Source organism: Phyllobates terribilis, unplaced genomic scaffold (genome assembly GCF_046119375.1).
Source record: "Phyllobates terribilis strain yellow unplaced genomic scaffold, ASM4611937v1 Scaffold_11__3_contigs__length_659146591, whole genome shotgun sequence".
Classification (NCBI taxonomy): domain Eukaryota; kingdom Metazoa; phylum Chordata; class Amphibia; order Anura; family Dendrobatidae; genus Phyllobates; species Phyllobates terribilis.
The window spans coordinates 261583320-261595834 of NW_027362771.1; positions in this window are offsets into that span (position 1 = coordinate 261583320).

Below are 12515 nucleotides of genomic sequence, written 5' to 3' on the forward strand. Positions count from 1 at the left end.
CTTGATAGGTAGGTAATGAACATGAAATATATCTAGATAGTAGAGGAATGAACACATATTCCATATAAACAAGTGTATATTATATTCCATGTGCTTGATAGGTGGGGAATGAGAATGAATATATGTAGATAATAGGGAAATGAACACATATCCCATATAAACAGGTGTATATTATATTCCTTGTGCCTGATAGGTGGGGAATGAACATGAAATATATGTAGCTAATAGGGGAATGAACACATATTCTATATAAGGTAAGAGTTGTTATGTGGCACTCTTATAATGGTGCACAGATAGGATTCCACTCCCATTAAGTTAAAGACGAATCTGGCACTCAATGGTTGATGCAAAAAATTGAAAGAAAATCTTTATTACATAGCAAAATCTCTGATTTGCATATTTAACGTGTCAGCCTACATTGGCCTTCTTCAGAACTATAAAACAATCAATGACCATAAGTACAATGAATATACATATCACAACATAGAATATCAAAGCGCAAGTTCATCATGCAAAGTAGAAATTGTACAATAGATGAAAAAAATAAAAAAAAGACGAGATTATGTCTACAAACAAATGCAGTTTCAGGATATAAAGATAGGTTCATAGCATGAAGTGCTGGTCATCTAAGAGGGATCAAATACTTATTTCTCACTGCAAAATGCAAAAAAAATCTAATCTAATTCATACAATGTAATTTTCTTGATTTTTGGGGGGGATATTCTATCTCTCAATGTTAAAATTAACCTACCCTTAAAATTATAGACTGTTCATGTCTTTGTCAGTGGGCAAACTTACAAAAACAGCAAGGGATCAAATACTTATTTCCCCCACTGTAACTAGTAGGCATATAGAGCAGAACGATACTAATTATAGTACAAGAGAATCATAATTTTAAATTTTTACCAGAGAATTGCTCAGTGCAGGGGAAGTTCAATGAGTCTGAAAGAGATATACAAAGACTACCATATGTTACATTATATAGGATTGCCTGTATCATTTGTAAGAATGTAATAACATATATATACTTGCTGGGTATATGTTACTCACCAAATAAGACCTCAGAGCAGAAAAAACAATAGAAAATGCACTGTAGTAAAGAGCACAACCATGCTAGATGGCGCTGGAGGAATGAGGTCCGTGGTGTTCTAAATAGAGTGCCGCACATGAATACTTCCTGGAGTTAACAAGTATCCGGTCTCAGCGTATCACATGACACCAGCTAGAACGCGTCACCGGAAGTGACGCGTCAGGTGGAAAACTGTCGCCTGCAAGCACCATATTGGTGGGAATGGGAGCGGGGAAAGTGTCCCATTTACACATAATGTTTAATGACAAGTATATTCGAGTGCATAAGACTATTGTCATGTTATGATGTCTTGGAACAGTGCTATATAGGAATCTTAACATAGAAAACCTGAGAATAGGAGTGATATATAGCAGTGGAGAAGGAAGAAAAAAACTGAAAATTAATGAAAATAAAATAAGTATACTAATAGAAAATAAAAAACTGAAAAATAAAGAATAGAAATAACAATAATAAAAATAAAATATAAAAAATAAATAATAAAAAATAAATAAAATATAAAATAGGAGAAGAAGGGGAGGGGAGGAGGGAAAGAAGGGGGAAGGAAGGGGGGGATGGGAAAAAGGAAAAAGAAAGGGAAGGTGAAACAAAGATTATATAGAATTATTGACACATTTATGTAACCCATCATGAGAAGAACTGGTAAGGAGAAGAAAGGAGAGAAGAAGAGGGAGAAAAGGGGAAAAGGAGAAATAAAGTACTATAAGAGAAATACCACCATACCAGTCTACGTGATGTGGACTACCTTTGTAGTCTATGCTATAAAGTGTCCATGCTATATATGTCTCATATACGTATATTGGGGAGACTACCCAGCATATGCAAGACTGTATGTCACAACATAAATCAAGTACTCGGTGTGGAAAAACCTATTTGCCCATACCTTATCACTTTGAAAGAAATAAACATAACATCTCTCAGTTAAAATTTCAAGTTCTTGAACATGTCCTTGTACCCTGTTTTACAATATTCCTCATAGTCCCCTGATCTGAACATCAATGAAAATCTGTGGCTAGACCTCAAAATAGCAGAGCATGCAAGATGACCCAGGAATCCCACAGAACTGGAAGAATTTTCCAAGGGAGAATGGATGAAAATCCCTCAAACAGGAATTGAAAGACTCTTGGCTGGCTACAAAAAGCTTTTACTAGCTGTGATACTCTCAAAAGGGGGTGCTATTAGGTACTAACCATGCAGAGTGCCCAAACTTTTCCATCGGCCCATTTTCCTTTTTGTAATTTTTAAAGTGTAAAAGATGAAAATATATATTTTTTGCCTAAAATACAAAGAGATGTAACTTTAGGCCTTTTAGGGATCATTTCATCTTCAACTTGCTTAACAGTTCCCAATAACAGAAATATTGACCAAGGGGGCCCAAATTGTTACATGCCACTGTATAAATTAGATTTCATAATGCACATTAATTAAGTACTGAAAATGATGCTCTTGCCTATTCATTATCTTACTTTATCTTCAAATATATCCCTGATGAGGCATAGACCCAGCTCTTCAACCATAATCTTTTGTAGAAATTACTGTAATACGCTTAGAGGGTCATACTTGTAAACTCATAGCACCACAAGTCACTTCTTTTGGAGAATAGTTTATTTAATTATGGTTTTCTGTTTGTTATCCAGAAAAATCATTCCAGATGTGTGTAGAAGAACAGACATGCTGGGAAATGCAATCCATCAGGTGTAAGGAAGACAAACCTTCCCTGAAATGTATGCAAGCAGTATATAACCTCCAGTGTGTAAGGGCATAACGGTATCTAGCAGCACCTCATCCTGGTAATCAATATAAGATGGTTTTATAACACACATATATCACAATTTACACATAAAGGATACATTAGGGATGAATTTCACAGACACAGCTTCACATGCAGCTTTCACTTTATCAGAGGAATTTAAAAAATAAAAGCTGATCTCTGCAAGTCGCGGCACTCCTTGAACGGCGCTGGCACGGGAGAAGAATATAGGTGTTTTTATTTTAACGGGGGCAAACATTTACATTGGGAAGGGGTTGTCCTAGTAGTGGACAACCCCTTTATGCAAGAGCGCGATTTCCCAGCAAGCAGGAAGCCAAGAGGCGGAGAGCAGTGTCCTTCAGAAGACAAGATGAGACAACAACTATAACAGCACACAGACTTCTTTTATAAAGTCCATCACTAGACTCTTTTAACACATAGTTTTTTTTGTGGATCTTTATTTTCTTGTAAGAAACTCCATTGTTTTCATGCATATTATTAACAACTTTTTCCAGATTTCATTTTACTTAATGCAGATATGTTTGTGCCTTTTTTATGGCTTTAAGTCCTACAAAGAAACTTATGGGAAAACACATGAAAGAAATGCCACACTTAGGGCTTGTCAAAAACACACCTAAAGTGAGCTATCACACAATAAAAAAAGCCTGAGGTTCGTAATGCATGTAATATTTACCTGTTGTCTTTTAGGAGAGACAAAAAACACTGAATCTTGAAGCACAGGACACAGACCATACTATCACCTGTAGGCTGGCCCGGTCAAACTTATACCAAGTGCTTTAGTATATGGACCAATGAGGAATGGCAGACCATTCGGTAACACACATGAAAAGAAGAGAACCACCGAATGATAGGTCCAATCAGGCAAAGGATTAAATAAATCACTTTTATTATGTAAAGGTAACAAGTGGCACTACATGCAAAAGGAAAGCCGCATTGCAGAGTCCAAACACAAACAAAAATCACAGAGTAAAATTTACATGATAAGCTGCATAATACAAAGGACGAAGGACGTGTTGTCCGAAACGCGCGTCGGGGTTTGCCGCGGGGTGCCACTCACATAAGCTGCTGTAGACACAGGTACGCTATTCATTTTCTGATTGACTGTATGCTGCCCCTTTGGTACTGGCTGTATAGATGTATCTGACATAGATATGGCCATAATTATAGTGCACATAGTACTTTCACATATACTGGTTGACCATATACCTGCTTTCTATCCTGGATTCTCAGGGGATTCTCACTATACGTTAATTAGATTCCCAGCAATACGGTCCAATATTTGTACCTGTTGCATTACTATCATGTTTTGTATTATGCAGCTTATCATGTAAATTTTACTGTGATTTTTGTTTGTGTTTGGACTCTGCAATGCGGCTTTCCTTTTGCATGTAGTGCCACTTGTTACCTTTACATAATAAAAGTGATTTATTTAATCCTTAGCCTGATTGGACCTATCATTCGGTGGTTCTCTTCTTTTCATCTGTTGTCTTTTAGGCTGTGTGCCCACGATGCGTTTTTTAAGCGTTTCCGCAGCGGCAAATACGCTGCAGAAACGCTTAAAAAACGCATGGTAGAAGGTCTGCCATGTTCCCCAATGATAATCAGCATGTGCTGTGCACATGCTGCGGAAATTTCCGCTGCGGATTATCATTGCGGAAAAAAACGCAGCACTACCAATTATTTTGCGGAAGCGCTGCATTTTCGCCGCCATTGACTTTCATTGGAACGCTTGGATTCCGCATCACTGCATCTGTACATGCGGATTCCACGCGTTTCAATGTGCGGATGGTACCCAGGTTTGGAGAAGAGGAGACTCTCCTCCGGACCCGGGTACCATAGTACCTGTAAAAAAAAGAATAAAATAAAAAATAAATATTATACTTACCTTCTGATGACCCCCGGTGTGCTTGTCTTCGCTTGCCGGCAGATCACGGTGGACTGAAGGACCTGCGCTGACGTCATAGTCATGTGACGGCAGGTCCTTCAGTGTAGTGTACCGCGAGCTGCCAGCAAGCCAGGACGGAGCGAATAAAGACTCCGGGGGCCATCAGAAGGTAAGTATAGATTTATTTTTTTTATTTTTTTAACATTCTTTCGGTCACACTATATAAATCCATGCCGTTTGCATGGATTTACAGTACAGACCAAAAGTTTGGACACACCTCATTTAAATATTTTTCTGTATTTTCATGACTATGAAAATTGTACATTCACACTGAAGGCATCAAAACTATGAATTAACACATGTGGAATTATATACTTAACAAACAAGTGTGAAACAACTGAAAATATGTCTTATATTCTAGGTTCTTCAAAGTAGCCACCTTTTGCTTTGATGACTGCTTTGCACACTCTTGGCATTCTCTTGATGAGCTTCAAGAGGTAGTCACCGGAAATGGTTTTCCAACAATCTTGAAGGAGTTCCCAGAGATGCTTAGCACTTGTTGGCCCTTTTGCCTTCACTCTGCGGTCCAGCTCACCCCAAACCATCTCGATTGGGTTCAGGTCTGGTGACTGTGGAGCCCAGGTCATCTGGCGTAGCACCCCATCACTCTCCTTCTTGGTCAAATAGCCCTTACAGAGCCTGGAGGTGTGTTTGAGGTCATTGTCCTGTTGAAAAATAAATGATGGTCCAACTAAACGCAAACCGGATGGAATAGCATGCCACTGCAAGATGCTGTGGTAGCCATGCTGGTTCAGTATGCCTTCAATTTTGAATAAATCCCCAACAGTGTCACCAGCAAAGCACCCCCACACCATCACACCTCCTCCTCCATGCTTCACGGTGGGAACCAGGCATGTAGAGTCCATCCGTTCACCTTTTCTGCGTCGCACAATGACACGGTGGTTGGAACCAAAGATCTCAAATTTGGACTCATCAGACCAAAGCACAGATTTCCACTGGTCTAATGTCCATTCCTTGTGTTCTTTAGCCCAAACAAGTCTCTTCTACTTGTTGCCTGTCCTTAGCAGTGGTTTCCTAGCAGCTATTTTACCATGAAGGCCTGCTACACAAAGTCTCCTCTTAACAGTTGTTGTAGAGATGTGTCTGCTGCTAGAACTCTGTGTGGCATTGACCTGGTCTCTAATCTGAGCTGCTGTTAACCTGCGATTTCTGAGGCTGGTGACTCGGATAAACTTATCCTCAGAAGCAGAGGTGACTCTTCGTCTTCCTTTCCTGGGGCAGTCCTCATGTGAGCCAGTTTCTTTGTAGCACTTGATGGTTTTTGCAACTGCTCTTGGGGACACATTCAAAGTTTGCCCAATTTTTTGGACTGACTGACCTTCATTTCTTAAAGTAATGATGGCCACTCATTTTTCTTTACTTAGCTGCTTTTTTCTTCTTGCCATAATACAAATTCTAACAGTCTATTCAGTAGGACTGTAACGTCCCTGGCGGTGTGCTGGCATGGCTTACCACCTCCCACCATGCAAGACCGCCATCTTACCTATCAGTCCAGGCTGCACACTTTGCTTCAGTACCTGCTGTGTGCATGTCTCTTGTCTGATTGCTTAGGGCGGTGGCGCGGTTACTGCCTGATTCTTATAGTTGATGTGTGCGCATTCCTAATGCGTCCCCAGCCGATTGTTGTGAGTCACTGGATACTTAAACCCCCTCCACCCAGTAGGTGGTGCCTGAGCAACACTTTCTTTCAGTGTGTTCTGTGCAACTGAGTTGCCAGGTCCTGTCCTGTATCTAAATAGCAAAAAGAACTTCGGCACTCCATACATGAAAATATAAGAAATATTGTATCTAGACTAATGTCACTTTGAAAAATGAAGGTTTTTTGCGCATAATTTGGCCAATTTATGTGTGCCCATCAACCACGACAAGGTCACCTTCGTATGATGGGAAACTACGCTATGCTACCACTGGATATGCCACTCTTGGGCTGTAAGCCTGTATGGACAATATGTCTCTGCTTGGGCTTTTAACCTACAATGTATGGGCTGGTAGAGCTAGTTAAAACCACCTGTGACTGAATGGGAGGGACACATGGTCAGAAAAAAGGCTGTCAAACTTCTAATAGTGTGAACACGTACCTGCTGCAATGCTCCAGGAGCGGGATCCCAAAAATGATTAATAGAAAAAAGAGAGGGGTCGCTCACTGGTCTATTCGGGTGCTCTGAAGAAAAGAGTAATCTCAATAGCAAAAAGAACTTCGGCACTCCATACATGAAAATATAAGAAATATTGTATCTAGACTAATGTCACTTTGAAAAATGAAGGTTTTTTGCGCATAATTTGGCCAATTTATGTGTGCCCATCAACCACGACAAGGTCACCTTCGTATGATGGGAAACTACGCTATGCTACCACTGGATATGCCACTCTTGGGCTGTAAGCCTGTATGGACAATATGTCTCTGCTTGGGCTTTTAACCTACAATGTATGGGCTGGTAGAGCTAGTTAAAACCACCTGTGACTGAATGGGAGGGACACATGGTCAGAAAAAAGGCTGTCAAACTTCTAATAGTGTGAACACGTACCTGCTGCAATGCTCCAGGAGCGGGATCCCAAAAATGATTAATAGAAAAAAGAGAGGGGTCGCTCACTGGTCTATTCGGGTGCTCTGAAGAAAAGAGTAATCTCAATAGCAAAAAGAACTTCGGCACTCCATACATGAAAATATAAGAAATATTGTATCTAGACTAATGTCACTTTGAAAAATGAAGGTTTTTTGCGCATAATTTGGCCAATTTATGTGTGCCCATCAACCACGACAAGGTCACCTTCGTATGATGGGAAACTACGCTATGCTACCACTGGATATGCCACTCTTGGGCTGTAAGCCTGTATGGACAATATGTCTCTGCTTGGGCTTTTAACCTACAATGTATGGGCTAGTAGAGCTAGTTAAAACCACCTGTGACTGAATGGGAGGGACACATGGTCAGAAAAAAGGCTTTCAAACTTCTAATATCTGTATCTAGTCTGTTCCGCCACCCTGGGGGCTGTATACCCAGGCCCGTTATCTGTTTCTGTGACTTCTAGTCTGTTCTGCCACCCTGGGGGCTGTATACCCAGGCCCATTATCTGTATCTGTGACTTCTAGTCTGTTTCCGCCACCCTGGGGGCTGAGTTCCCAGGCTCGTTCCTGTATCTTGCTCGGTTCCTGTCTGAACTGTGTCCTAGCCCGTTACCTGTTTGTCTCTATGTCCGTACCTGCCCTTTTCCTGCAGTGTCTGAACCTGCACCTAACTCCAACTCGTTGTCTCTGTACTTCTGTTTGTGAGTTTTGTGTCCACCGCACCTGCAGTTTCGCTCTGCTCTGCTTGTCCACCGCACCTGCAGTTTCGCTCTGCTCTGCTTGTCCACCGCACCTGCGGTTTCGCTCTGCTCTGCTTGTCCACCGCACCTGCGGTTTCGCTCTGCTCTGCTCCGCTTGTCCTCCGCGCCTGCGGCTCTGCTCTGCTAGTCCACAGCACCCGTGGCTCTGTTCCTGTATCCCAGTCTGTACTGGTTCCTATCCAGCCTGCATTCCTACCTGCCAGTACCCGCCTGTCTGCATACCAGCCGTGTCTGCCAGTACTCGCCTGCCTGCATAGCAGCCGGGCCTGCCAATCCCCTCCTGTCTGCATACCAGCCGTGCCTGCCAGTACCTACCTGTCTGCATACAAGCTGTGCTTGCCCGTTCCTGCATTCCCCGGTGTGGGTCAACAGTTGTGACCGGGGTCTGACCTGGAGTAGCACCCGGTCCCTCTGCTCGGTTCCTCCCTGGTTCACGGAGTCGACTGAGCCGCCATGCGACCTTGGTCAGACCGAGTTGATACTTAGCCATGCCCCTCCAGGCACTTCTCGGTTCATGGTCCAGTGGGATCACTAACCACGCTCACGTCAGTCAGTCCGGGCGTGTGCGTAACAGTTTGCTCAGGCCATGGTCCCCGTTGAGCCCCACGGCCCTTCGCTCTCGGAGACATTTGAATCCTTGTCTGGCGAATAAGTGCACCAAGGAAAAAAATTTTCTCAAGCTGAAGTCCAGGCGATTTACTCACCAGCCCAAATGGAACTATCAGCACTCGTTCCTGCGGATCCACCACGGTACTATGGGGATCCAAAACAAAGCCGTGCATTTGTGGAGTAATGCATGCTGCATTACAAATTCTATGCTCACTATTTTGCCACTGATCGGGTTAAAGTAGCATTTCTGATGTCCTACCTAGCGGGTGATGCCTTGAATTGGATCACCCCCTATGGGAAGCATGGGATCCTATCGTCTCTGACCTGCAGGCCTTCCTGGTGGCCTTTCTAATGGTCTTCGATGACCCTAACCCTGAAGCTTCTGCTAAAGCTTCCCTTTCCAATATCCTGGAGCAGTCCCGATGGGTGATGCGTGTAGGTAGCCCACCAGTTCCCCAGCCAGAAGAGGCTGCTGCCCACACAGAATCCACACAGGATGACAATGCTCCACAGAATACTTCTCTTCCCAACCTCAAGAGGCAGTCCAGACGTGCAAGGCGTAGAGGTAAACTGTCACGCCAGGTTCTGTCCTCCCAAAGACCTCCTGTTCCCCAGCCTGTAGAGGCAGCTATCCGCACAGAATCCATGAAGGTTGACCATGTTCGTCAGGCAAAGCAGAGGCCGGAAGTCAGTCACAAAATCGGATTGCGGTCCCACTGCGGTTGTTTGGGACACCCTGACGGTCTTTGTCCAGTGAAGGTTGGAGAATCCCAAGACATTAGGCCTGTAGGAGAGGCTGCCCTTGGCGCTAGTGTTTCCTCTCCACAGATGACCATGACTGTCTCCGTGGCAAGTGAAGGCCTCGGATTAACCGGAAGTTTCGGGCTTAAAGCCTTGAAGAGTCGGTGTCTGATTCCCGTCCGACAACTCCAGAATCCGGTTTGGGCATTGTCAGCGGAAGGACGAGCCCTACTCAGAAACAGTCAAAATATGTCTGTACAAATTAAGCTCCAGATTGGAGCATTACACATGAAGAAGTTCACATTCCAGGTGCTCTCTGGTTTACCCACAGGTCATCCAGAGCCGAGAGATCTAGTGCCCGCTCAGGTCTGGAGATGCTGCATGGTGTTTCCTGGGGGACTGCTGAGGTACAAGGGGTGTCCAGTCCCCATATCTTCAGGACAGTCAGCAGTGTCTTCTTCTTCTTCACCAGATCTGCTAGTCGCTGACTCGCTGTGCACTGAAGTCTCCGAAGGAAGGGAAGAGGAGGCATTGTCCCCACACAGTCTCGACGATTATACCAACGATCTGGCTTCAGGTACCGCCCTGCCTCGCAGACGTGTCATCTCAGAAACCAGACTGAAGTTGGTCCCTAAGCAAGGATCCCCCATCTCTAACAAATCTGGCAATAAGTCCATCAAGGCGGTGGATACCTCCAAGTCTCTGCACTCCTCCAACCAGGCAGAGGACTTCCAGTTGTCTCCTGAATCCTCCGGGGTGCTACCTGATAACAAATGGAGAAAGACTTTTCTGCACCCTGTACCTGGTACTTCGCCCACTTCATCCAGTAAGCTTGGCAAAGTGTACGTCAAGGCGGTGGTTACCCCCGAGTCTCTGCACCCCTCCAACCCGGTGGAGGATCTCCAGTTGTCCCGTGAATCCTTTGGGGTGCTACCCGATATTAACAAATCTAGAGAGACTTTCCTGTGTCATGTTCCTGGTACTTCACTCTATTCATCTGTTGCTCAGGATGGCTCGATGGGAGGAAGCAGCCTAGTCACCAAGATGGTGAGACCAGTTTCGCTCTCTCTAGTGGACAGAAGAGGTAATCTTCTTGAAGAGAAGGATCGGCCTCCAAATTCTCTGCAGAAAATACTTGCAGGCTTGAAGAAGAGAGGGAGTAAAGGGGGGGGTACTGTAACATCCCTGGCGGCCTGCTGGCATGGCTTACCACCTCCCACCATGCAAGACCGCCATCTTACCTATCAGTCCAGGCTGCACACTTTGCTCCAGTACCTGTTGTGTGCATGTCTCTTGTCTGATTGCTTAGGGCGGCGGCGCGGTTACTGCCTGATTCTTATAGTTTCTGTGTGTGCACTCCTAATGCGTCCCCAGCCGATTGTTGTGAGTCACTGGATACTTAAACCCCCTCCACCCAGTAGGAGGTGCCTGAGCAACACTTTCTTTCAGTGTGTTCTGTGCAACTGAGTTGCCAGGTCCTGTCCTGTATCTAGTCTGTTAAGCCACCCTGGGGGCTATATACCCAGGCCCGTTATCTGTATCTGTGACTTCTAGTCTGTTTCCGCCACCCTGGGGGCTGAGTTCCCAGGCTCGTTCCTGTATCTTGTTGGGTTCCTGTCTGAACTGTGCCCGTGACCTGTTTGTCTCTATGTCCGTACCTGCCCTTTTCCTGCAGTGTCTGAACCTGCACCTAACTCCAACTCGTTGTCTCTGTACTTCTGTTTGTGAGTTTTGTGTCCACCGCACCTGCGGTTTCGCTCTGCTCTGCTTGTTCACCGCACCTGCGGTTTTGCTCTGCTCTGCTTGTCCACCACACCTGCGGTTTCACTCTGCTCTGCTTGTCCACCGCACCTGCGGTTTCTCTCTGCTCTGCTTGTCCACCGCACCTGTGGTTTCGCTCTGCTCTGCTTGTCCACCGCACCTGCGGTTTCGCTCTGCTCTGCTCCTCTTGTCCTCCTTGCCTGTGGTTCTGCTCTGCTAGTCCACCGCACCCGCGGCTCTGTTCCTGTATCCCAGTCTGTACTGGTTCCTATCCAGCCTGCATTCCTACCTGCCAGTACCCGCCTGTCTGCATACCAGCCGCACCTGCCAGTACCCTTCTGTCTGCATACCAGCTGTGCCTGCCAGTACCCACCTGTCTGCATACCAGCTGTGCCTGCCCGTTCCTGCATTCCCTGGTGTTGGTCAACAGCTGTGACCAGGGTCTGACCTGGAGTAGCACCTGGTCCCTCTGCTCGGTTCCTCCATAATTCACGGAGTCGACTGAGCCGCCGTGCGACCTTGGTCGGTCCGAGTTGATACTTAGTCACGCCCCTCCAGGCACTCCTCGGTTCATGGTCCAGTGGGATCACTAACCACGCTCACGCCAGTCAGTCCGGGCGTGTGCGTAACAGGACTATCAGCTGTGTATACAACTGATGGTCCCAACCCCATTTATAAGGCAAGAAATCCCACTTATTAAACCTGACAGGGCACACCTGTGAAGTGAAAACCATTTCCGGTGACTACCTCTTGAAGCTCATCAAGAGAATGCCAAGAGTGTGCAAAGCAGTCATCAAAGCAAAAGGTGGCTACTTTGAAGAACCTAGAATATAAGACATATTTTCAGTTGCTTCACACTTTTTTGTTAAGTATATAATTCCACATGTGTTAATTCATAGTTTTGATGCATTCAGTGTTAATGTACAATTCTCATAGTCATGAAAATGCAGAAAAATCTTTAAATGAGAAGGTGTGTCCAAACTTTTGGTCTGTACTGTATATAGTGTGACCAAGTTGTCAAGCACTTTCCAAATGTAAAACTATAAAAGCAGCTCTAAGTAATAAATGAAGACAGTATTGAGCAGCAAAGGGAATGTCCACCCAATGCTACTTATGCAGAGCGCAGAAGGTGAGATGAGTTTGCCAGTGGCAGCTGCTCTCTACATAAGCAAAGATCGAAATTGCAAAGCTGAATATAGTGAAGTGAGCTTTATCATATAAGTCACTGCCTAACCAGAGCACAACAGCCTATG